The sequence below is a fragment of the Solea solea genome, chromosome 19 (assembly GCF_958295425.1).
Source record: "Solea solea chromosome 19, fSolSol10.1, whole genome shotgun sequence".
Lineage (NCBI taxonomy): Eukaryota > Metazoa > Chordata > Actinopteri > Pleuronectiformes > Soleidae > Solea > Solea solea.
The window spans coordinates 20125539-20151842 of record NC_081152.1 but is presented as its reverse complement, the minus strand read 5'-3'; the positions used below and the strand labels follow the sequence as shown (position 1 = coordinate 20151842).

At 38.6% G+C, this 26304-nt stretch overlaps 1 protein-coding gene across 1 annotated transcript in view; it reads right to left on the bottom strand.

Annotated features, from left to right (window-relative positions):
- The window catches only part of LOC131446104 (cingulin-like protein 1), a 51386-nt gene extending 32000 nt beyond the window's left edge, over positions 1-19386 (bottom strand). Inside the window, exons 1-2 of the mRNA XM_058617104.1 lie at positions 19299-19386; positions 1156-1236 (exon numbers count right to left, since the gene is read on the bottom strand). The gene's annotated coding sequence lies outside the window, so the exon portion shown is untranslated. The remainder of the gene's footprint in view (positions 1-1155; positions 1237-19298) is intronic.
- Positions 19387-26304: the final 6918 nt, after the last annotated feature.

Genomic DNA, 26304 nt, shown 5'->3' with positions numbered 1-26304 from the left:
TCTGATGTTTGCTCTTGTTTGTGACTCACACTGATTACATTTGTACATTTAATGCATTTTTATTGTTTAGTATTTAATTAGATTTTCTACAAAAGGTACTGTCACACAATTATTATTATTATGATTTTCCCCCATTTTTATTTAAGCATTTATTTTTTTTTTCTTTGCTTTACAAAGTTCTGGAAAGCAGTGTTTAATTCAGACGTGAAGTTGGCTCATATGCCTCGATGCCTTTATTTTGAAGACTGGCAGAGACAGAGAAACTCAAAGTTGGCTGATAACCCGAGCCCAGGTATCAGTTTCAGGACAAATTGCATCTGTCTATTATTAACTCTGAATACTTCACATGTTGAAACTGCAGTTAGTTTGCAGAGTTTGTTTGAAAATGTAATCTTATTTCTGTGCCTGTAACGATAACATGAAGGAAACACAAGTTAAAATAGAGATAGAAAGTAAAGTTAAGGTCCCAAAAGATTCTTAGTTTCATTGCCTTTAGTTTTATACACTAATGAAAACATAATAAATGACTTTTTTGATATTAAAAGCAATGGACGTCTTCCATCTCAAGACTATTTTGTTGATTGGAATTTATCCAAACTATGGTCCAAATTCTACTTAAAGTTCCAAAATGTACTTAAAGTTCCAAAATGTACTTAAAGTTGCAGATTCTACTTCTAGTTCCAGTATCTAGCTGTAGCTGGTAAAGACTTGTTTCCAGAGTATCTGCACTGCAGCAGGTCACATATGGGGAAGTGACATTAAAGCCAAATGACAACCATTTCAAACATATGTTTCACTTCATTATACTAAAAGTCATTTGTTGGATTTTTTTTTTTTTGCAAATGAAGGCGTTTACAGAAACAAAGACACTTAGAAGGCGCTATAGAATGAGGCAGTAAATTGGATTTAAGCTGCTTATCTGTGAACGACGTGGCCTCAGGAGACAACGACAGCAATGAGGGGAAAATAAGAGAAATAAGAGAAAAACTGAAAAATCATGCAGTAAAGACAGTGGTTCTAAAAATAAATGTCAGTATTAAGCGTTTGGAGGAACAGAGTGTTGAAGTAACAGCTTTTAAACCTGCAACAGCGATTCACAGCAAGAGAAATAAAGTCAGTTGATGATTCAGATAATTGTTGGTGTCATTTATTTACCGGCTGGTTTGCAGTGACGTTGTCTTCTGTCTTGTCCACAGAAGCAGGGACGTCCTCACTGTGTCTCTGGAACTCTGGAGCCTTTAAAAGACAGAGAGAATATTTTCAGTATTTGATCACCTTTTTTAAAAAAATGTGAACCATTTGAAAGCCGAGTTGTTTTTATTGTTTTCTTGCTTTTTGGTTGATCTACAGTCGAATTAAAGGTCTTTACAACAGGATTCTTCTAAAAATCTGCTATGTAATGTAAATGAAGTATATGAGAATATTATATGGAATAAACTATGCTCTTTTATATGTATTTTATATATAAACTTGCGATGTTAAATTCGGGTAAAAACCCTGAATATTTCTGTTTTAAGTCTGAAAAGAGTTAAGTGTAGAAAATCCATTTACTCGTCAAACTTTTTAAAGTTGGTTTACGCGGTAAAGAAAAGTCAAAGTTCTCTATGGTAGAGCATCATAAATGTTCAGTATTGTTCAGAGGAAGAGAAAAATATAAACGTCTGCAGAGGAAACATTCAGCGAGTGGAAACTTTCCCGCCCACTTGTGTATTTTTGAAATCCACCACACACACAGAGAACCATTGTGAGACGCCGCCGAAGCCGCTAACCCCGCGCCGCTGTCATCTTAAAGCGGGACATCAATCTTCACACGTGCGCCGTATAGAAACGCTACAGATGGACGGCAGGCAATTAATTCATGAGTGGAAGCGTCCGTGAGACGAGTGGGCTGAGTGTCGCCGACACTCTGAGTCACTGTTTGTCTGATTAAACGTAATCAAAACAAATCCATTGTGTTTCGGGGGAAGATTAACGCCTCGACAGGAGCGTCGAGGAATTCTGACTCGTTTCAAGATGTAAAAAAAAACCAAGTCATATACAGTTTTGAAGCAAAAACCTGATTATACAGTAAAATAGTGCTGGGTGAAAGTGGGCTGCTGTGATTCTCTGCTCATTACTTTGTGACCTCGTCTCACAGAAATGATGTTCATATTCTACTCATTTGTTTCTCCAAATTGTTTCCCGGCAAAACATAATTGGGAGAACAAATCAGTGGTATATAAATGTGATTTTTGGGCAGATGGGGTTTTAAAGTCAGAATACTCTGTCTAGATCTTTTTTTTGTTTGTTTAAATTATGTTGAAAGCATTTCTTCTGCAACATTAAATGCTGTTTTTATTCAAACTTTCTGTTTAGCATGTATGTATTTGACATATTTGAGTATTCCACAAGGGGGCGCAACAAAGAAGTGACACCGTTCGGAACGACCACATTTAATCTAATAAAATAACCATTTCAAAGCTAAATATGTCCAAAGAGCATTGAGCGCAAAAATAAGTCAGTGTTCGCCAAGTACAGTAAAACAAACCAATATTAACGCTTTAAAACACCAACTTCACCAATTATCTAAAGCCATCACATCTTAAAAATAAACTATAGATAACTGATATTAAAACCACCAAAAACGATCTCCATAAACCAAACTCCATAGAGAAAATCAGTGCTTTAAGCTCATGAGGACACAGGAGCTGCCGGTTGACTGCTACTTTATTTAGTGAGTTTTGCATCATTTTGGTGACTCCGAGTAACGGCGTTCAAACGCAGAAGTCACAAGTCACGTAAAATCGCTCATTTTCTCACTGGAGTTTGGTGTGGGTAGAGCAAGCTGTTTATAAATGGACACAAACCTCCGTTTTCAGTCATCAATGGATATAAAATGGTGAGATTAAGCCGTGAAACATATTCTTTAGATATCATAGCATTAAATGGCCATGGATTGTATAATATTAGACTATAGTCAGTTTTTCCTTGTGTCTCAGCTGAAACTTTCCCTTCAAGAAACACAGAATACACTGCTGTCTTATTTCTCACACATTAATCCTGGCTGGAATGAAAGGTTCCACACACACTGGACCTGGACTTCTTCCTCTTCTTCTTCTGCTTCTGTTTGACTCCCGTGGCCTCTGATGTCCACTCACTTTGAGCTGCAGTGCATCAAGGGAATGTTTTTCCCTTTTTTTTTTTCCTATGTTAATGTCCTGTTAATTACTGACATAAAAAGACTAAAGTACAGAACTACAGCTGCTTCAGTCCAAAAAAAATATTTAAATAAATGTGTGTTAAGTACTCACTGCTGCGGGAGAGAGAGACGAGCTCATGGTGACGGACAAAGTCAGAACTCATTTCTACACTAAAGTCAGACCACAGGGGGTTTGTGTGTGTGTGTGTGTGTGTTTGTGTGTGTTAGTGGGTGGGCTGCACCACTGTGTACATGGAGATGACCCTAACTACAACCTCCAGAGAGAGAGAGAGAGAGAGAGAGTTAATATCCGGCCAGAGTTTGACAGAGTTTCTTTGCCTGACTGATCAGTTTACTTAACTTCAGTGTTTGTGTGTGTGTGTGTGTGTGGTGTGTGTGTGTGTGTGTGTGTGTGTGTGTGTGAGACGGAGAGAGAGAGAGGGAAAATAATTAGGGAAAAATGCTAATTAACTCACTTTTGCTGCTTTTTTCCATTACTACGTTAAAAAACGTATATACTGAGGCTATAAAATGTGAAATAGAAAGTGATCACAGGCAGGATGAATTTGTTACAGTCGACATTCCGATTACAGTCTGCTTCAGATACCTGCGACTAAATGTGACTAAAAGTGCCTTTGTAGCTCCACTGTGATCTGTACGTTGTGTAAACGGTAAACTTTTGCACAATATTGTTGAAATTTCAGGTTGTTCATAATATGTTTTAGATACATCATTAAATGTAAAACAAAGGGGAAAATGAGGAGATCTTGTTGTTATTGTGCTATTATTTTACTGGTCCGACCCCCGAACTAAAATGAGTTCACCCCCCCATGTAAACACACCTCAGCAAAAAGTAGGGATGGGACGATACCACTTTTTTGTGTCCGATACCAATAACACAAACTCGAGTCTCTACGGACACCGATATCAGTCCGATACAGTTACTTTAGCTTTAGATTTATGAACGTATGAAACTGTTAACAACACATTTGTGCTGAGTCATGTCAAAGACAGCTGTGTCACAAATATAGTTCTCCCCAAAAAGAAGAAACAAACAGCCTAAACTGTTGACTCAGCTAAAATGCTTTTGCTGATATTTATAGTGTGTGTATAGCGAAGCATGCGATACAGTATAGCGATAACGTATTCTGTAAAGTCTGAAGATGTGACCTATAAACACACGCCCATTACTCCCACGGCAATTTACCAAGGCGTTGAACTTATTTCACTGGTATGTTATCAAAGGAATGTTCCCATACTTCATCAGCGGCATCGCTCGTACGTTCTTCATTAGTGAACGCAGTCAGGGTATATGAAGGAAGCAATACTGCCCCTAGCACTTCCTGTAGAGCACTGCAGTTACAAATAAACATTTATTTATATGACACTAAAAAATCTGCTACACCATAATCGACTAGTAATCGATTATGACGACTAATCCTGAAAGCAGCAGGTTTGGGGGGTAATTACGCAGGGTTCCTCAAGGGGGCGACAGTTGCTTTAACTGCAAAAATATTGGTATGACAACAAAATGATACACACTGTACTGGACAAACAAAATACATGAGCCAGTTCCTCAATAATGACGTCGAAAGTAACACTGACAAAACCCTAAAAACTGTGACAAGTCCGGTCACGTCGGTCTGCGAATAAACAAACTGTGACTAAACACACACACACACACACACACACACACACACACACACACACACACAGCTATTCTTTTAAGGACTCTGCATTGACTTCCATTCATTTGGACAACCGAAACAAAGCCCTAAACCCTATCCCTAAACTTAAACATCTCCTCAGAAATGAGGTTCTGCCTCACAAGGACCAGGTTTTGGTCTCCATGAGGACAACTGGAGGTATGCCAGATAAGGTCCTTAAGAGGTAAAAAATACAGGAACACACACACCTCCTCCACTGAGTGTGACGAGGAACCACCTCCCTGCTCAGGGTGTGTATGGGTGGGACCTGATGACTGTGGCGCGTCGCCAAAGCCCGACCTGGACACACCTTGATAAGCAGGCAGGTATGAAGAGAGCGACGCATGTCTGAAGTTCTTTCTCTACCTCCTCTGTGGTGACTTTGTTTTGTCTTATGTCTTTGTTTTTGTCTGTCACACAAACACAGGATTTACTGTAATCAATACAAAGCGCTAAAAGTCGTTATCTGATCTCTGATCGTTGGGTTGTTGTGATAAAGGACAAACTCCCGGAATCACCGAAAACAGGGAGGTTTTATAGTTTCCTTCTACTAATCCGCTGGTAAATCCCCTGTAACCATTTTTACTTTTGTTCAGCTTCTCCCTCTCTAGGAGGAGCAACAGAGGATGATCCGTATATTTCATTTGGCAGAGATTTTTGTGTCGGATGCCCTTCCTGACACAACCCTCCCATTGATCCAGGCTTGGGACCGTGTTTCCACCAAGTGGAACAGTTCAGTTTGGTACAGTAGGGTTAGTTTTCTTTGTGTTTCCATTAGGAATAGTACCAAAATAACCAGACCCCAACCGTTCCATATTTTGGCACCCTTACCTTGGGGTAGCAGATTAAAAATGGTACGGTACATTCCGGGTGGACGGATTGGGTGACAGAACAACTTCAACGCCCGCAGTCTATTCTCATACAAAGTCTTTGGTTGTCTGTTGTGTCGTGTTCATTGTCGACGCACCAGTACGACACACTACATATCCCAAACCTCGCCTACCAACTAAAGGTACCGTTCTCAGTCGCAAGTCCGACCAAGACTGTACCAAACCCAACCATACCATGATGGAAACATGGCTTTGGACTACACTGGATGGGGTCAATTTTAAGTATCCAATTAACCAGGAGCGATGGGGCTTGGGCTCCTTGCTCAGGGGCACCCCAGACCTCGACTTGGCGGGGATTCCAACCGACGAACCCTCTGGTTACGTTGTAGAGTTACTTACACTCAGCTTGCAACTTGTCTCAGTTGCCAGCTAAGACAAGCAACTACCAGGATTCTACTCAGACGAATAGCTAACAAAAACAGAAATTCTGTGTTAGTGATGTGTACTAATCCAGATCTGTTGCTAGGCGACAGCAGTATCATGATAGGGAATTCCTCCATAGACCAGACCACATTTTTTTGTTTAAAAATTCCCCAAAATAATTGAATATTCTTCTCAATCTCTATGAAGTGCATGTTTAAAAACTGAGCCGTTTGGTTTTTCGTAACTAGCTCTCTGACTTTTCAGCTTTTTTTTTGCTCCATTTAACAAAGAAAACTGAGAAGTTTCTGGACCAAGCAACTAAAAGATGAATCGAGGAACTAATCAAGATTTAATAGATTATTTAAAAAATCCATTTGCAGCATTAAATACTAACACACCCCTTTGGGTGCCATTGGAACGGTCCATCCATGAACTCCTTGAGCATCCTTCATTGACTTTTGCGAAACACTGTACGCTTCTTTTGTAAATTCTTGTCTGGTCACTTCCAAGCTAAAAGGGGTCAGAGGTCATAACTCTGTGGACCTTGCAGAGTCATGATAACCACACATCATTACTCAGCAAACTAACCTCCTCTGCTTGTGTGTGTGTGTGTGTATATGTACACACCAGGGAACTCCCTTTTCTCCCTTTATGCCTTGCTCATGAGTCACTGCTGTGGTATGTCACCTTGTATGCAGGCGTACTTTGAACCAGCAGCAGCTTTAAACTGGGAGTGAACCAAAACCCCTGCAGGTTCATTTACAGCCCAGGGACATTTAATCACTTTTAAGTGCAGTGCTGCGTTCACTGACCCTGTTAAAAACAACTACATCTATGAGGAAACATACAGACAATCACATTAGATTAGAACACATTATATATATTTTTTTTTAATTTATCCTTTATTTATCCAGGTTAGTCTCATTGAGATTAAAATCTCTTTTACAAGAGAGACCTGGCCAAGATGGATCATAAATTATGATACCAATAACTTGGGCTTTGAAGGCTGATACTGATACTTTCCTCAGATTGTAAGAACTTTGTCCAGATGAGAAGTCAAATATCTACAAAAGTCACTCCTGAACTTTTCCTACCAGCTCCCAATCTTTATCTGGACAATCTCCAAGTAAGATCAGGAGAGAATCTCTGAATAATCCACATCCCACCTCCTCCTGTGTCCTCCCACCTGAGATTCTCCTGCAGTTTTAAACTCTTTAAATCATTATTATATGTGAACATCAGAGATAATCCAGAACAAAACTGTCAAAAACGCTGGTGCCAAATATTGATATTGTAAATGTATCCAATTTTCCACCAATATTTGACTCTCCGGTGTCACTACTTCATGATTCCTCATGGTGGCGCTGATCATAGCGACGTAAATGGAAAGATTACAAAGGTTTATTGTGTATTTTAATCTAGTTACTAAAGAATGTATTAAAGAATCGCCTCAAATGATCAGTATCACAGGATTAGGGTCACATGGAATTGGGAACTTTAGTTTGGGAATTTTGGAAATCTTGGAAACTTTTTTAGTTTTTGCAACCCTATGTGAGGCCAACCCTTAAAGAAAACCTGGATTTTACTCTTCTTCAATCATTCATGTTGTTCGCACACCTCCACATGACCTGGTCTCCAGCAGAACAAAAACTAAAGCGTAACTGACATTAATCCGCAGTTAAATAATTGTTAAACGTCATATTCACAGTTTTCCAAACCAACTTTTGTGCCATAAAAGCAGCACGAGGCTCGTTCTCTTCATAAAACACCGGCTCTATAAAAACAGCAGAACCAGTTTGTCTGTGTTTAATGACGCCGTGAATATAGAACATTTCCCTCTTCTCCTGTATTTACTCTGCCGTCCTGTTCACAGAGGCAGAACTGAACCAGTGCCTCTGTATTTCACAGTAAAACGAGCAGAGGATCACGTGTCTCTCTACCTCTCTAACACTATGATTATCGATGTATGACAGAACAAAGCAGACACTTTCTTCTGCCTCAGTGGGTTTTTCAGGACAGACCAAGATAAGGATTGTTAACCTGATGCTAAAAAACTGCACGTTTAAGAAATATAAGGTGTAAGAACTTATTTGAATTCGAAAGAGTTACAGTACGAAGAGGTTTATCACTCAGTGTTTACATAGTACATGTTAAAAGTCAGATTTTAGTCGGACTAAGACAACAGTTTGGTTTTCTTAATGTCCTGTAAACTCGTTAGTCCGACTAATATCGAGCTAATCTTAGTTGGACTAAAACTACAATTTTCTTTTCTTAATGTCAGGTAAATACATTAGTCCAACTAAATTTTGACTATGACTATAATTCGGTTATCTTAATGTCCTGTCCATGATTTGTAGACGAGGAATGTTAGCGACTGAGTGAAGACACGCTGTCACTGCACACACACACACACACTGGGCTGGGTTTGTAACCAGTGTACAATGAACTCCACCCAAAAATAAAATGTCTGAGCTGTCATTAGTGTGTAAGTCAGTGGGGAAGTCATGCAGAACTACACACACACACACACACATAGTGTGACACTTATACAGTAACATACAGCAGCAGCTTTAGCCAACGGCGCTTTGTCTTCCCTGCCCTACCCAGGTTTATCCTCGAGTCGGTGGATTTACATCTGTCTGGTATCGTGTACAAATTCAATTTGCTCATTTAAAAAAACATAATGGAAACAAAAAAAAAACATGCAGTCTTCAGTTGGCCGCTCATTTTGGGGTTTTAAAAAAACAACATTTCACAACAGTATTGTGACTGTATTATTATTAGTAGTAGTAAAATGAAGTATTATTTCAAATATTTAATCCTATTTGTTTGCTAAATGGAAATAAACCCTATCAAAATTTTGATGTACTGTACTGCTAAAATAACAAATGTGAACAAGATCAAACACAAAAAAAATTGGTTAAAATGTACAAAATAAGAGTCGGGCCACATGTTTTTTTTTTTAAATTTAAAAAGCTAGAAATCTGACTTTTTTTCCTCACTACAATGAAGCTACTTTCAGACATGTACTGAATCTAGCAAAACATGCTCTCCCTAAACATCTATTTATAGCTCACTAGCTAAACATGCTCTTACGAAACATCAATCTATAGCTAGCTTAATAGCTAACAAGCTAAACATGCTCTTCCTAAACATCTACCTATAGCTAGCTTGATAGCTAACAAGCTAAACATGCTCTTCCTAAACATCTACCTATAGCTAGCTTGATAGCTAACAAGCTAAACATGCTCTTCCTAAACATCTATTTATAGCTAACTTGATACATTCATAGCTAGCTAGCTAAAAATCTATCCACCAATATCTATTAATAACACTAAATTAGAAAACTGTACAAATTTTTATTTACAACAAAATATTAAACATCTGATTTTATCATCAACTGTCGATGTCATAATCATTTTTAACATTTCTGTATTTTTTACCGTTCCAATAAAATGTGAAATATAATTTTGTGGAAACAATAAAGCTGTTTTTCTGTCCAGTTTAGGAAATTTTTATTCTATAAATGTTTGAACAAAATTTTAAGATATATACGTTGTGAAATTAGGCTTTAAACATACTTTTAAATTTGGGCGGCAAATTAATCAACTCTCCTGATAATCTATTAATCGGTTTGAGTGTTTTCTGATTTTCCAGCTTCTTTAATATGAATATTTTCTGGTTTCTTTTGCTCCAAATAACAAAGAAATCATTAAAACTGAATCAAGACATTTGAGAACATCATTATTTCCAGGTTTGGGAAATTCTGATTCCAAGTACTCAATCAGAAAAGTATTTTATAACTAATTGATTATGAAAATACTAGTTAGTTGCAGCTCTGAACAAAACAGATAAACTGATTTAATTAAAGCCCAAAAAATAACAAGATTTCTGTCATTTTGCTGTTCACACAAATAAGCAGAGGAAAAAAGGGTGATGGAAACTTTTGAACTTTCTTCACTTTCTCATCTTAGCTCTGTTTAACAACAACAACAACAACAACAACAACAACAAAAACCTCTACTCTCCACCACCCTCACCAGCCCCAGCACCCATCCAGTCTGCACCCACTCGGCCTGCGACGAGCCTTAATGAGTAATAAGCACCGGGTGACCGCAGTGTTGGAGTCAAGCCAACTCTCCCAGATGCCAAATGGAAGCCTGGAGGTACTTCATAATGCAAAACAACACTCATTAAAACTTAGCAGGGGAAAAAAACAACAAGGGGCTATAAAGCGCATTTGCGGGAGACGCTTTGAGACGGCGGCAATGAATAATTAGTATTTCCAGGCGTCCATTAGTGGGAGAAATTTCAAGATGAAGGGAAGAGGCTGGAAAGCACACGTGTGACCCAGAAAAACCTGAACCACTTTGGCCTGAACATTACGGTGAATGTAAAAGACGAGAGAACATTTTCAGACGCAGGGACACTGGGAAGTGTTTTAGGAAAACAGAATTTAAGTGCTGTCAAACGAGCGATACCATTAGGCGCTGATACCGTGTGTGAACCAGGCTGAGATGTGAGAAAAACAGATTTTAGCCACTTAACATAAGTCTCACCAAATAAAATCCATGTCTACAATATCTTAACAACATGTTTGCCTCACTTTCTTGCTGATATAACATCATTTGTGAAGTTTTACTCTCTTGCACCAAATTCCATAGAGAAAATCAGCGATTTAAGCTCACAGGGACACAGGAGCTGCTGGTCTACTGCTGCCCCGTGTGGTCAGTTTGTGTCACTGAGGTTAATGTGAACAAAGGTTTTCAATCACAGAAGTCACAAAATAACACATTACAACTCACTGATGGAGGCGGCAGTGGATCGACACCTCCTGTGTGCCTTGATATAAAAATCGCTGATTTTTTGTATGGACTTTGGTGCAGATGAGTTAAAAAAGTGACACAAACTCCTGTTTCCTGTTGGAAAAGTCTCTCTAAGGGTGAGATAAACATGTTTTAAGAGTTAATCTGCGCTGTGAGCAAAACCACAGTGTTTTCAGTCTTCAGGTGTGAATCTGTGAACGTGGAACCGTCTGAAAGAGATAAATGATGACGACCCGTAAATCTGTAAAGTTCAGAGCATTCCAGGAGTGAAGTTATATTGTGTAGACAGGCGGCTCCTGCTTCTGATTCAGAACAGCTAATGTAAATAAAAAACAGTTTTGAGCACCTTTTCTTTTCTCTCTTCTACGCATTTTTTCCTTTAATACCAGAGCACCTGCAGCTAAAGATCATTTCCATTATCAGCTCATCTGTTGATTATTTTCTCAAACTAATTGAGACAAAGATATTCAGTTTAGTGTCAGGAAAGAAAAAAACAGAACATATTTGTTCATATTTGAAAATCACAGAACTTTAATAAAAACTAAACCTGATACATCAAGTATTAAAATAGCAGAAAAGTAGATTAACAAATTTAATTTAGTAATCGATTAATAATCAAATAGTTAAGTAACTGTTGAACCAACTACTTCATATATAAATTAAATGTTAAATGTATTTAATGCCTGTTATTATAATTCTATAATATATATATAAAAAAAAATTATGTTTTCTGTATAATTCTATGTGAAATTTGCTTTGAAAAAGTAAAAAAAAAATCATAATTAAAAGTGGTAAAGCTTCTTTATTGAGGAATGGTCCATCGGAATTTGTCCAAGTTTACGCCAATTGCTGAACTGCTTCACGTCACACTGAAGCGTATTTACATTTGTTTGTTTGTGGTAAAAATTGATCACAATGTGAAAAACCTGTGTGTGTGTGTGTGTGGACTGATTTACAGCCATTTTGACATCTTCAGCCTCAACCTGTCCACTCACATTTTTCTTCCCGTGTCACAGTGATGATGATTTATCGCAAAACTCTGTTCCCAATCTGATTTGCAGTGAAAGTGATATTGTGATGTATTGTGACAGTTGTATGCGTGTGTGTGTGTGTGTGTGTGTGTGTGTGGTACATGGACAGTCAGCCGTGCCCTGAGAACCACATGACATAAAAAAACTGATTTTATCCAATTAATAAAAGGCTTGTTGAATTAAAATCTCTTAAGAATATGTTTGACCACTTAATCTCATTGTTACACCGACTTTTCTGACAGGAAAACTAAAGTTGGTTCTGTTTAACAGTGAATGTCTTGTAGACTTTGTGTCCCCACTGTTTTTCAGTAGAACTATCACTTGAATAGCCAACTATTTTGACGACAGTGTTTCTATGAGCGTCATAAATGTGAATATGTTGTGAATTCTTTGCTCCTCTGAACATCTTTGGTATGAAGACGTCGTCATTTTGAGGTCCCAGAAACACTTTAATGGAGAAAATGATGTACGGAATAAATGGACGATGAGAATAATCATTAGTTGCTGCGACGCTGTCGTCTCTCATCGTCTTTCAAGGCGTCTTGTTACTTGACTTAAGGAATGTAAATCCGTGTCAAGAGGAAGGCAGGAGTGTTTCATACCAACATCCTCCCTGGTATGATATTCAAATTCAAGGCCATAACAAACAATCAAAGCAGACTTTAATCAGGAACACTCTTCACTTCACCACACAAGTGGAAATGTGGAGTATGCGACGTTTCCATTCCAAACACTTTTGAATGTGTGTGTGTCTCGGTGTTTAAGGCTCACACCCTCATTCCTGACATAGTCGCCACCTTCGTCTACCTTCTCGCTTTTCCCATGATTCACTGTGACGCTGCGGTTTGTGACATGTGCGATGTCTTGTGGGTGATTTTTGAGACGTTCGAAATTGTTGCACGCATATCTAGAATTACTACGGGGACTGACGAAGCAGCACTTTCAGTCAATCACATTTTATTTACACAACATGCAGTCGATTAAGAGGCCAAAACTACGTTTCATGACCTTGAGGTTTGACCTTCGGTGACCCCAAAATCTTAATCTGAGTTATTCAGTGAGTTCAAGTGATTTGTGTCATATTTGAAAGGATTCTATTGAGGGTTATAAGGCTTACACTTCACTTCACAAGAAATCAAAAGGTTGTGGTGACCTTGACCTTTAGCTACAAATTTAACCGCCTGATTTTAAAGTTGCAAAGTTCTGCCAAAACGGTAACGCAGCTGACTCGCGTAGGACCCAATTTGCGGTTATGTCTTCACGGTAAAACTGTAAATTAGTACGCATTGCAATTTAGCAATTAGCATGACACAAACACACACAAAGGAAATACATTGTTTTATAACATACAGTTTGTGGACTCATTTTACTTAGCATGTTTTAACGATGTTTAAATCACAATGCGATATCACAATATTCAAGTCACGATACGATAGTATCACGATATTGCAATGTAATCACATTAGTGAGAATGAGCAGTTGGCACCATCACATGGACTGAACAAAACACATTTTATTTTATGCTAATCCACAAAAGTCAGTTTAAAAATTATATATATATATAAAAAAAAAGATAATAGATACTTGGTGTCTCAAAAGCGAATTAATATCGCCATGCAAAATATTGCGATATGTCATTGTATCGATTTTCCCCTTGTTATATTGAGCAAAAAAAAAAAACAGGAAACTTTCACATTAAAAACACGGAAAAATCTGAGACCGTGTTCTAATTTGATTACCAAAATAGTTGAGGATTAATTTAGTAATCTATTAATCTAATTATTTAAAAAAACAGCTAATTTCAGACAAAACTGTGACTGAAATTCTAATTTTGATGAGAACTTTCTCCACCTGTACATGAATTCCTAGTATTTAATGACAGACTGGCACCGCGGTGTTTCTCCTACATGACGACTTGACATTTAAATGTAGCACACAATAGTCGGCTTGTTTGGCATAGGTTACCTACATATACTAAGCCACGCCCCCTGTCCCAGCAGTAGAAACCACAGTGGATTTGACCCCTGACAGAAAGAAGTCAAACGCTGACATTGCCATCGACTTCATCACGTGGATAAAAGCTTGTTTTAAGTGACAAACGCGATCACTTCTGCAAATATGGAAGGAATGAATGAATGAATGAATGAAGACAAACACAGACATACTTTCTCTCTCCCTGTGACAGCTGACGGACAACACCCTGAACAAAGACTCATCGCACAGCAATGACACTGCCCTTGCAGCTACATCACAAGAATAACAACAACAATAACAATAATAATAATAATCATGAGGACACCTGAACCAGTTGGGAAGTTTGCACAAACTTGGATTAGCTGACGAGCCGCTCCAGTGGCTCTCGACAATGAATTCTGAATTCTGAGGACGATTAATGAACGACGGCTCGCGTTCACGACAAACACAGTGATTCAACGTAAAATCATTTATGTTTCTCTGAACAAGTGACGAGAACTGTGATTTACCATATTGTCATAACTGTGTAAAAGTTATGACAAGTTATGCTGCTTTAAAAACTCTTACGACGGTTCAAAAACATGCTTCAATAATTTGTTTTAATGCTTAATCAGAATCACACCAAAATACTTGATTGTGTTATCGTGGTGGAATATTGTGATATGATTTTAAGCTAATTTACCACATTAATTTGAACTTTGAACTTTCTTTCAAAAGTCGTTTGAGTTTGAGACCCCTGTGCTACATGCTAAATTGTTAGCATGGTGATCCAGTTGCCCGTTAGAACTTTGAATGACGTCAAACCTGAGTTAAACCCGAGTTAAGTGCAGTCCAGTCGGTTAATGTTAGCGTTATAGCTAGGTTTGCTAACTAGCCAGCTAATCTAGTCCATTTTATAAACCTAACCTGATGCTAGCGATGTGTCCCTGAAAGGTAACAGGGTTAGCCACTATGGTTATGCGTAAGGATTAACTTGGTTTGTAAGCTTTTCTGTCGTGTTTACAAAGAAACAAAAACAGCAAAAGGAAATAGTGACAAATAATTATGCCGCATTTTGTATTTGTTTGTTGTAGCCCTGGAACACAACTATGGCTCATTGTGACTGATCAGTGATAGCATGTTAGCAGCTAGCTTGCTAGCTACAGTAACACACATCTATTGACCTATATTATATACATATATATAGTACATAGTATAGTACATTTATATGTACATACTGTATAGTACATTTATATGTACATACTGTATATACATATATACATATATGTATGTAAATACATACATATATACATACACATACATTTATACATGTACTGTATATATATATATATATACACACACACACACACACACACTTAGACTCAACAAGCAATTTATTAGGTACACCTGTTCAACTGCTTGTTAATTGTTAATGCAAATATGTAACCAGTCAATCACAGGACACATCAACACATTTGGGAACTTAAACATGGTTCAAACGAGTTCAAACTGAGCATCACAAGTTCACTAACTGTTCATCTGCTGGGATGTTCACACACAATCATCACCAGTGTTCACAGAGAACGATGACGAGGAGAAGCAGTTCAGTGCTCAGAGAAGAATGAGCAGACCAGACGGGAAAGAAACAGGAGATCACGCCGGGTGCCACTTTATTAGGCGTCCTCCTGTGTACCTAACAAAGTGGCCACTGAGCGAATAAAAAATCTCCTTTTCTGGACACATTCTTGACCAGTTTGTGTGAGAGAAGAGAGAGGGAGTGAACGAGAGACATGGAGGGAGAGTGACGAGGGCGTGTGCCAGGCGAGAGTGAGAGAGGGAGAGAGAGAGAGAGAGGGAGAGAGGGAATTGTGCTTTCTCGTTGGTCTGGTTGGTTAACTATCTGGACCACAGTCAAAGGAAAGAATGTTAAAACACATTAAAGAGAGAGAGAGACAGAGAGAGAGAGAATGGGCGTGTTCCCCTGTCAGAAACAGAGAGAGAGTAAAATGGAGATAAACAGATACCAAACTGTCACTATTTTCTCTTTAGCTGTCAAGTAACAAGAACTCGTCTCATCTTGCAGATTAAAAAAACCAAGCTGAGATAAAATCAAGAGACAGAAGGAAAAAAAGGAAGAGTGACATGATGATACTGGGACGATCACATGACCCTTAATTATATGTGTCTAATTGTATAAATGTGTAGATCTGTAGGACGAAAAATCATTAGACAAAAGACAACGTCAAACGTGTCAAAGCACCAAAGGAGAAAAATGAAGGATTAAGACATATAAGAATATACAAATAAGATAAAAAAAAATACGATGAAATGTAGTGTTTTCTGCTCAAAAATATCAAATACTGCAGTAAAAAGTTCCTGTACGCAGTCAAACTTAAGATAATTGCATTTTGAAATTGTTACTGAAACTCAAAAAGTCAACTATACCTGATAAACTGGGTAACAGGGGGCGCTGTAGACTCTGCCTAAACTGCCAGTTTGGCGTTTAATTACTTACTTAAAGCGATAGTTTTCCCATAAAAATATCAAATTGTTGCTAGGAGATGCATAATGAGTCCAAAAATAACAAAATCGTGCTAAATAGAGAGTGAATTATCGTCATTTGACACGATACAGTTGGTAAATTCCAAAGGCTGCGATTAAATTTCTCTATTTTTGACCGTGAACATGTTGTTTTACACATTGCAGGTACATGAATGTGTGGATTTACACGTTATCTACTGTAAACTGGTGTATTATCTACGACTGTATCCTTGCTTACATAACGCACGAGTGTTGAAGGTCAAAACTTCACTTAGAGGAGAGACAGAGAAGCAGAAAGTGTGGAGGTAAAAGAGCAGGGGAAAGATGGACAGAGAGAGATAAAGGGACAGTGGACAGACGGTGAAGAGGAGCCACAGGCGCAGGAATCACAAGAGTCCACGATGCAAACAGACGAGTTCTGTCGGGCTTTACCACATTCCTCAAGACGGCGAAAAGACACTTAACACACGCACGAGTGTTTGCATTCGAATCACAGCAGCACTTTACAACATGTTCTCACTGAAAACTCAAGCCTGTGCCTTTCTGTGATCCACTCACTCTCCTGCACCAAACCCCATGGAGAAAACATGGGTTTTTACATCACAGCGTGCAGGAGCTGTTGATGCACTGGCGCCTCCATCAGTGACTTTAAACATGTTGTTTTGTGACTTCAGGGTTTGAAACCAGCTGTTCAGATTTACATCAGTGACACTAAATGACCACACGAGGCAGCAGCGGACCAGCAGCGCCTGTGTCCCTGTGAGCTAAAAATGCTCATTTTCTCAATGGACTTTGGTGTGGGAGAGTGAGTGGTTTACAAACTTCAGTTTCCTGTTGGAAAATGGCATCGTAACAGCAAAAAAAGTGAGGCAAGCGTGTTGATAAGATATTGTAGACGTGGATTTTATTTAATGAGACTTTTTTAAGTGGCTAAAATCTGCTTTTCACACGTTTCAACCCGGTTCACATGCGGTATCAGCGCCTCATGGTAAAAAAGCATTAAGAGACGGAAATTTGTCTGGCTTTTGATCAAAATTATTGTGGTTTTAATTATTTTAGCTAACATGATTAACTTTTTTTGACATTTAGTTGTATTTTTTTGCATTTTTTCCACATTTACTTCTATATTTTACGCCTAAACTTGATGTTTATTGCTTAATCTCTGTCGGTATCGTCGTCATTTAAATCCATTTTGTAAATCCCGCAAAACTCGTTTGAATCTTCATATCCACACAGCTCCAGGAGGAAATCATAAATATGACATAAAGTCGTTTCCACGCACTCAGAGTCTCAGTCCTCGTGTATAACAGCAGCAGCAGCAGCAGCAGCAGTTACAGCAGCAGCAGCAGCTGCAGTTACAGCAGCAGCAGCAGCAGCAGCAGCAGCAGCAGCCCAGCTGAAATAAAGATAACATCTCCCTCTTTGTGCTGCTCTTATCATCGCAGCAGCAGCAGCAGCAGCAGCAGCAGCAGCAGCAGCGCGGTGCAGAGTTCAGCCCAACTCTGCCCTCAGGGAAAACGCACAAAAATGTGTAAATAAAACCTAAAACAACAGTTTTAGGTTTTATGATCAAACGTTGTTTAATTGCTCCGAGTTCGAGTTCTTGTTCTGCTAAAAGTAAACAACGTTACTCCTATAGATATAGATCTTTATGGCTTCAGTGCTGCTTTATATACATATGTATATTTGTCCTATAGAGCAAACACAGTGTCCTGAAGTGTCTGACGGCTGAAAAGTGTTGGCACAAAACATCCATCTCACTGTCCTGACTTGTGAGATACAATAACTGAAACGCTGGCACCAAAGATGGATTTTTTAATAAAAGTGTCAAGAGCGATGTTATCGTCAACATGTTTTTAACCACCGAACAAAACACAATTTGCCTTTTCTTGCCCATAAACAACTGAATTTAAACAGAAAACGTACGTTTTTTAAACCGCTCACTCCCCCCACATTTTACATCACTGCACCCGGGAGCTCTTGACCCACTGCTGCCTCCATGAATAAGTTAAAAGCTTTTATTTTGTAACTTTGGTGTTTGAAAATCATTGATCACATTTAATTCAGTGACACAAAGTGACCACACGAGGCAGCGGGGGACCAGCAGCGCTGTGTTCCCCACAGGCTAAAAACAAGGATTTTCTCTATGGACATTGGTGTGGGAGAGTAAACGGTTAACAAACTTCCAGTTTCCTGTAGGAAAGGTCGTTCTAACAGTTGTAAAACATGATATAAGACATCACAAACCTCTGTGAGACTTTTGTTGAGTGGCTAAAGTCCATTTTTGTGTCTAATGCTCGGTGCACACAGAAGCACAAAAACCTGAACCATCCCTTTACTTCATATAGGTACAGTACAGTGCATGGGTGTGTCTGAGTTAGGTTATGTTGTTGCACATGATGCCGTGCTCAAGGTGCTTGGCAGAAGAAAAGTAGCAAAAACTTGAAACTTCAGTTTGTTTCTTCAGCTTCTCAAATGTGTTCAGGTGTTTTCCTGTCATGTGTCAGCTGTGATCAGACTATGACACAACGTTCATGAGGAGCGTGAGACTGTGTTTGTTTCTCCTCTGTCATCAGCGCGAGCTTACACTCAAAAAAACAAACGTGTTCACCTCAGAGCTTCTCGTGCAGCAGGTGACCGCGCAGCTTCCACAGCTGAGGAAACGCAGTCAAGTGAACTTTGCTGAGCAGCAGCAGCAGCAGCAGCAGGAACGCAAACACGCGGGTTTGACCCACGCGGGTTTGACCCACGCGGGTTCACACAGCAGCGGTGAAAACACAGACAAACTCAACAGGTTTGAAGCCTCTTACCTGTTGACGCTGTCTTCTTCCTCCTCCTCCTCCTCTCTGTGCTGTGACTGAATGACTGACTGACAAACTGCTGCTCCTGCCTGACAGGAGTTAGTTTGCCCGGTGAGTGAGTGAGTGGGCGGGGCCACGCCTGTCCTGTCCTCCTCCACCTGCGGCACCGTGCGTAAAGAGCGCGCAGCGCGGGGTTTACCTGCGCTGCTGCCGCACCTGCCTCACAGAGAGGGAACAGAGGAGGGAAAACGAGAAACCACGTGATTTAAGGGGGAAAAAGAGAAAGTTTCACTCCCTCCCCCTCCCTCCTCTCTCTCTTTCTTTCTGTGTCACCATTTTTGGAGATCCAGAGCACCAACACACAACTATTCAAACTATTTCAAGAATGTTTACAGTCATTTAGACATTTAGTTTCTCATCTATCTATCTACCTATCTATCTATCTATCTATCTATCTATCTATCTAAGATAAGATAGTCCTTTATTAGTGCCACAGTGGAGTACATTTACAGTGTTACAGCAACAAAGACAGTAAAGATAAAGGTAATTAATAATACACATGTGTTTCCACATTATGTTAAAGTACACTATAGAAAGATATTAAAATCAGACTGATCTATCTCATCTATCTGATAAAACGCGACAATTTCCATTAATATGAAACGGACAGAAATAAAAACACATTTCCTCAGATACATTTCAGAAGATATACTAAAAAAACTAAACAAAAACAAACAAACAAATATTAGTCAAAACTACAGTTTTTTCTACTTCTCTATCACAAAACCAAAGTGCTGCACGAACTATACAAAAGCAAATATAAACAACAGATACAAGAGGAATTATTATTATTATCATTATTCTTATTATTATCAAAAAGCTTACAGTGATATATGTATGTAGAGTAAACAACATGATTTATCTCTATCAGTGACTGTACGTCATTAAGACATTAACAACATGTAATGACTATGGTATGATCTTTATTGTCATTATAAAGCCGACATTTTCAATGGGAATTGAACCCAGCACCTTCTTGCTACGAGGCAACCGTGCTAGCCACTACACCATTGCCAAAAATGGTGATATAGAAGAGGCTCTGGAAATATGAAATATTGTATTATGATATAAAGTTATGTATCGTGAGGTTATTCAATACTTAACACTAAATTTGGTACTGCCGTGAATTTTGTTTTTTCGTTTTTTAGTTGTTGTTTTTTAAGAAAAAGAATGCATGTATGCAAACACAATTGATCCAAATTGATTAAGAAAATCAATCAATAAATAAAAAATAATAAAAACCAATGGAAGCATGAATAGTGAGAAAACGAAAGGGCCCGCGATGGAGCCTTGTGGTACCCCACAACTAAGAGAGGGGGTGTTTGACAAAAAATACTGAAACTTAGGGGAAAACCATCTGTTAATGCACGACATACTAAACCGAGACAACACCGGGTGTCACTCTCTTTTAATTATGTGTTCACTTTACCTTATGTGGCCATGCTAGCACAGTGGTGTGGACAGATTAGACAGGAGACACCTCTGTGTGTGTGTGTGTGTGTGTGTGTGTGTGTGTGTGTGTGTGTGTGTGTGTGTGTGTGTGTGTGTGTGTGTGTGTGTCCTGGAACACAGAGCACTGACCTGACTGTTGGTTTGTTACACAGCTGCTTGTTGCTACGGGAAACGCTCTGATCACTGAGCTGCTGCCTGTTGGGCAACACGGGCAACCACTCCTCACATTCCTCTGCAGTGGAGCAATGGACACACCCATCAGCAGCAGGTTATACTATGGACTCACACACACACACACACAAAGACACACAAAGACACACTTGTATACCATCATTATTCTGTATAAGCTTCTTTTTTGTGTTTGTTTAGACACAGACTTGAATGAGCTCATTTGAATATAAATCCTGCGTCTGGCTGAGCGTCACCTGTGGCCGTGACTCACCTGAGGAAGTTCTGAGGAAAATATGTGTGTGTTTCAGTCTGAGCTTATAAAAAGTGCAGCACGCGGCTCTTTATCGTGTACAAAGTTCGACTCACACACAAGCTCATCCACATTTCAGTCCACGTTCAGTTCAGCTTCACAGATAAAAGGAAATGACTTTAAATTCAACAGAAAATCAATTCAAAACACATTTTTTAAACAGATACTGAGCAGAATCCACAGAAAGTCTCCACTTTCTGCCCTCTTTATATATAATGGATATTTCAGGAAGACACTTAACCAAAGACTCACCTAATACAAATCTACATCTAAATCAAATATATCTTTTGTCATTTTATTTCACTGTTAAATACCATTTCCTAACTGTAAACTGATGTTTTGTAAGCCACACCAAAGCCCATTGAGAAAATCAACGTTTTTAGCTCACAGGGACACAGGAGCTGCTGCGCATCTGCTGCCCCGTGTGGTCAGTTTGTGTCACTGAGGTAAATCTGAAGGAAGGATTACAAATGCCGAAGTGACAAAACAAGACATTTGAACTTAGTGATAGAGGCAGCGGTGGATCAAGAACTCCTGTGTGCTGTGACGTTAAAATCACTGGTTTTCTCCATGGGGTTTGGTGTAGGGAGTGAATGTTTTGCAAAACGACACAGACTTCAGTTTTTTTCTTTTCTTTCTGCCCCTGAGTGAACTTCATTTGCTCCTTTTGTCAATGCACTTTGATATTTTTGTATAAATAAATGTTTTTTGTTAAGTTTTTTTAAACGTGTGCCTGAATTTTACATATAGACATACAATGATGTACAAAGACTGAATGAAATCATGAATCATCTCGCACACATCTGCTTTTTTCAATCACACAGTGAAGACTTGTGTCTGTGCTGTTGTGTCACCTGTGATTCGGGGTGTGGCACAGAAGCATGCAGCAGCAGAAGGGAGCGTCGCAGTGAGGCAACCTTTACTCACACTGATAATCCACACTGCTGCAATAAGCCTTACGTAAGACCTCTGTAGTGATGTACATCTGCAGGTATGTATGTGTGAGCCGTCTGTCACTGAATGCCATCTTTGAAATCATGTTATTTTTAATTTTAGATCTTATTTAGTTATTCTGTTGCAATTGCTTTTTCTATTTATTAAGTATTTGTTTGGTCCATAAAATGTCAGAAAATCCTGAATATGATGACATTCTACCTCATCTTGTTTTGTCCATAAACCTTTTCTTACATGGGGCAAAGAAACCAGAAAATATTCACATTTAAGACGCTGAAAAATCAGAGAAACTTGTCTTAATTAGTAATTGATTACTAAATTAATGCACCAAAGTTTGCTCTATGCTATAATTTACGTCTGTATTCCCGCAAATGTTCAGAATATTAACCATAAACCCACGTCAACAGCATTGTTACCCAATGATAATTTGACATCTTAATCAGGAAATAATCATGTGCTTTACGATTTTTTTTGTAAGATTTTTCACGGATAACAAAAATAATTATATTTTAGCATTAAAAATGTAATTTCTGTTGAATTCTGGTGTATTAACCATTACAGATTTTGATAATTACCAATGCTGTTCATTGAGGGCAGCTGTGGCTTTGTGTGGCAGTATATAATTTAAAGTTTGCCGTCATAAATAAATGTGATAAACCACAAATAAGTGTCGGCTGACACTGAAACTGACCCTCGTGTGGCGCCAGGAGTTTTTGTTTGACTTTGCTCTCTGTAAACAGATTTATCAGAAAAAGGATGACGTGAACAAATCCTGAGACTCACATGAAAAATACACCATTCACATAAATACACCATTCAGTAGCAACGTGCAAAAAGAAAAAAAAGAAAAAAATATATATACTGTATATCATAAACAAATACTGATGGAGTGTGACGGTAAACACAGAGATGGTTTGTTCTGGGTTTATTCTTAATCTGTGGCGGCAGAGTTCGCAGAAAAGTCACAGATGTTTGAAAGTGTCAGGATATAACAGATGTTTCATTCTTTTATATTTTCATTAATAATAGGAATAAAACAACGACTGTAATACTGCAAATGCACATTAACCTTCATGCAGGATCTGTCGTTTGTATACGAGTATTTTTTTAAAGTGTTTAAATCATTTCCTTTCTTCAGCGTACGTTGAATGTTACGCGTTTGCTGGGAAATGAATATTCCACGTACCTGATCACAGACACACTGCACTGTAAGGAGAAGACGGACCATGTGTGGTACACCTGGTGGGATCGCGTGACTCTGCCAGGTGGAGGTTTAAAAATGTTGTGCCACGCTGCAGGAAAAAAAGAAGAAGTGGTCAGTGTTTATGAGGGAGATGAGGTCAGACCTGTAAGCCTCTCAGTGATTTACTGGTTTTTCCTCTGTGAAAACTAAACTCACTGTAAAACTCCCACTGGAGCCACTCTCACACCTCAGCTGAAGTTCCTGGAAATGTTCTTTAGATGGTGTGTGAGAACACTAACGCTTATTAGGATGAATTTGATGTTTTACTGTCTTTAAATGCTGATTTATGATTATGTTTATGTGTATATATGTATATACATTCATTATACTGACCTACATTCAGACACACATGTTATGGAAGCTTCTACAGAATGAGTGTTGTGGACTTCAGATGGAAATTAGCTAAACTAGGTAGAATCTAGAAGTGGCATATTTGCTCTGCTGAGCCTAATGTTTTTTGTACACTGTCCCTGGTGAAAGTAAAAATAAATAAATGTGGCTTTCTCCAGACATTCACCTGTTCATTTTCTGGTCCAATCTATGGTTAGCGTCCAAGTCCAAGTGAGGAGAAACTCTGGATGATCTTCCAAAGATTCTCCTGCTGTTCTCAACATGTTTAAGCCAGACAACATTTAACTGTTGTTGCTTAAATGTGAACTGAAATATCCACGATAAGAGACGTCAAGAACAAACTGAATTTAAACAAAAACATGTGAGCTCACCTGTTTGTTCTGAAGCCTCCATTTAGTCAAGCACCATCTTGTTTTTGTTTGAATTCTGAATCAGAGCTACTGTAAGTACATTTGGAAGAGCGAGGGTGAAGCTTATTCAACCATGCACTACCTAGCACTAGCAGGTAGCAACTACTGCAAGCTGTTACTAGCTGGGAGCTACTACTAGTTAGTATCTAGCACTTGAAGGTACTAGCTGGGAGCTACTACTAGTTAGTATCTAGCACTTGAAGGTACTAGCTGGGAGCTACTACTACTAGCTGGCAGCCAGTACTAGCTAGCAGGAACTAGATGAGAGCTACTACTAGCAAGTAGTATTTCTCAGTGGTAACTATGAGGCACTTGACTAGCTGGTGCTAGCTGGAAGCCAGTACTACTACTAGCAGGTACCAGCTGGTAGCTAGTAAGGGCTGCTACTAAAGATTATTTTCATAATGAATTCATAATTTTGTCAATAAAATGTGATAGAAATGTTGAAAAATGTTAATCATTGCTTTTTAAAACCTGGAAATAATGTCTTTGTTAGTCCACAAACCGAACTGATTCAAGTTTAATGATTTCTTTGTTTCTATGGAGCAAAGAAAGCAGAAAATGTTCACATTTAAGAAGCTGGAAAATGAATGAATGAATGAACTTGTTTTAATCATTTGGAAAAAAAACTCTCAAAATGATTAATCAATTACCAAAATAGTTGATGATTAATTTAGTAGGCTGACGCTACTGACATAGTGACCATAAATTAAAAATGGATGTCATGCTTTACTGGTGTAAAATGTATTTTGTAGGTGAATATTTCAGGTAAAAGTCAGGAACCTTCTTGACTAATATCTGAAATATTCATCAGTCTCTTCATCATCAGGTAAAACAACATCATTGTTGGCAGAAATGAACGAAACCACCTTGATGAGTCAAAAACAAAGTGTCCTCCTCCTCCTCCTCCTTCGTTCACTGAATAATTATTTCCTCTAAAATGACATTGTACTGTGATGTGTAATAATGTGTCCCGACTCATCACTGCTGCAGGCAGGTAACAAAGAGTCTGCACTAATCCACATATCACATATTAAATATCTCCAGGTAATCAGAGCTTTAGAGGGGTTTTTTTCCAACAGGAAACAGAAGTTTGTGTTACAGTATAAAACCACTTTCTCACACATCAAAGTCCTCAAAAATGAAAAATGGTATTTTTAGCTCACAGTGTCACAAAATAACCGATTGAAGTCAGTCCAAGCCCATTTAGTATCCTGGGAAGGGAACTAAGTAACTATATCACTTAAAAACAAAGAGAAAGAGGTGCTCAAAGGGGTTTTTGTTATAAAAATGACACATTTATTGCTGTAGAACAATGAACATGAGCGTCATTGAATCACCACAACATGAGAGCCAGCTGTTGCACTGATGCAACGACGAGTCAACTCCTCGGCTCAGAAATCAACATCTCTGCTGGTCTGGGATTGAAATTAAGTGTGAGAATCCTGAAATTAGAGGCATAAGATGAACACTCATGGATCATCTGTTCTCATTACAACTAACAGGTTATATGTTAGTGTCAGGTTTAAGGTGATTGGAACAAAGGAGCAGGTCACATAATGTTGAATATGAAAGGGTTACTTGACCAAACTGGTCTGTTTGGTGCTTGAATTCAAAGCCACTGACTAGAAATTACCAACTTGTATCTGGAGTTTTTGCAAGGCTGGAATGATGACAATAAAGTTTGAATTTAAGATGTTTTCCTTGATTTAAAGGTCCTGTGTGAACCAGGGGTTAGCAGGGCCCACTGGCAGAGATTGATGACACTACCCTAACACATGTTTTTATGTCTATATTCACTTTGAAATTAAAATTGTTTGGTTTTTAGCCTTTTAAACGAACCTCATGCAAAATTAGCTATATCATGTATTTGGAGGAAGGACTCCACCCACATAATCCAGATGCATTCACCACCTTTCATCATCTGTATCTTAAGAACTTCGTCATGACGTACAGTACTTTCTGGTGTGTGAAGGCCACCGTAGTTCCCCGGCGTACTTCGGAAAGGGAAGTCATAAGTAGATGAGTCCTTTGTTTGTTGCAAGTCTCACCATTTAGATGCCA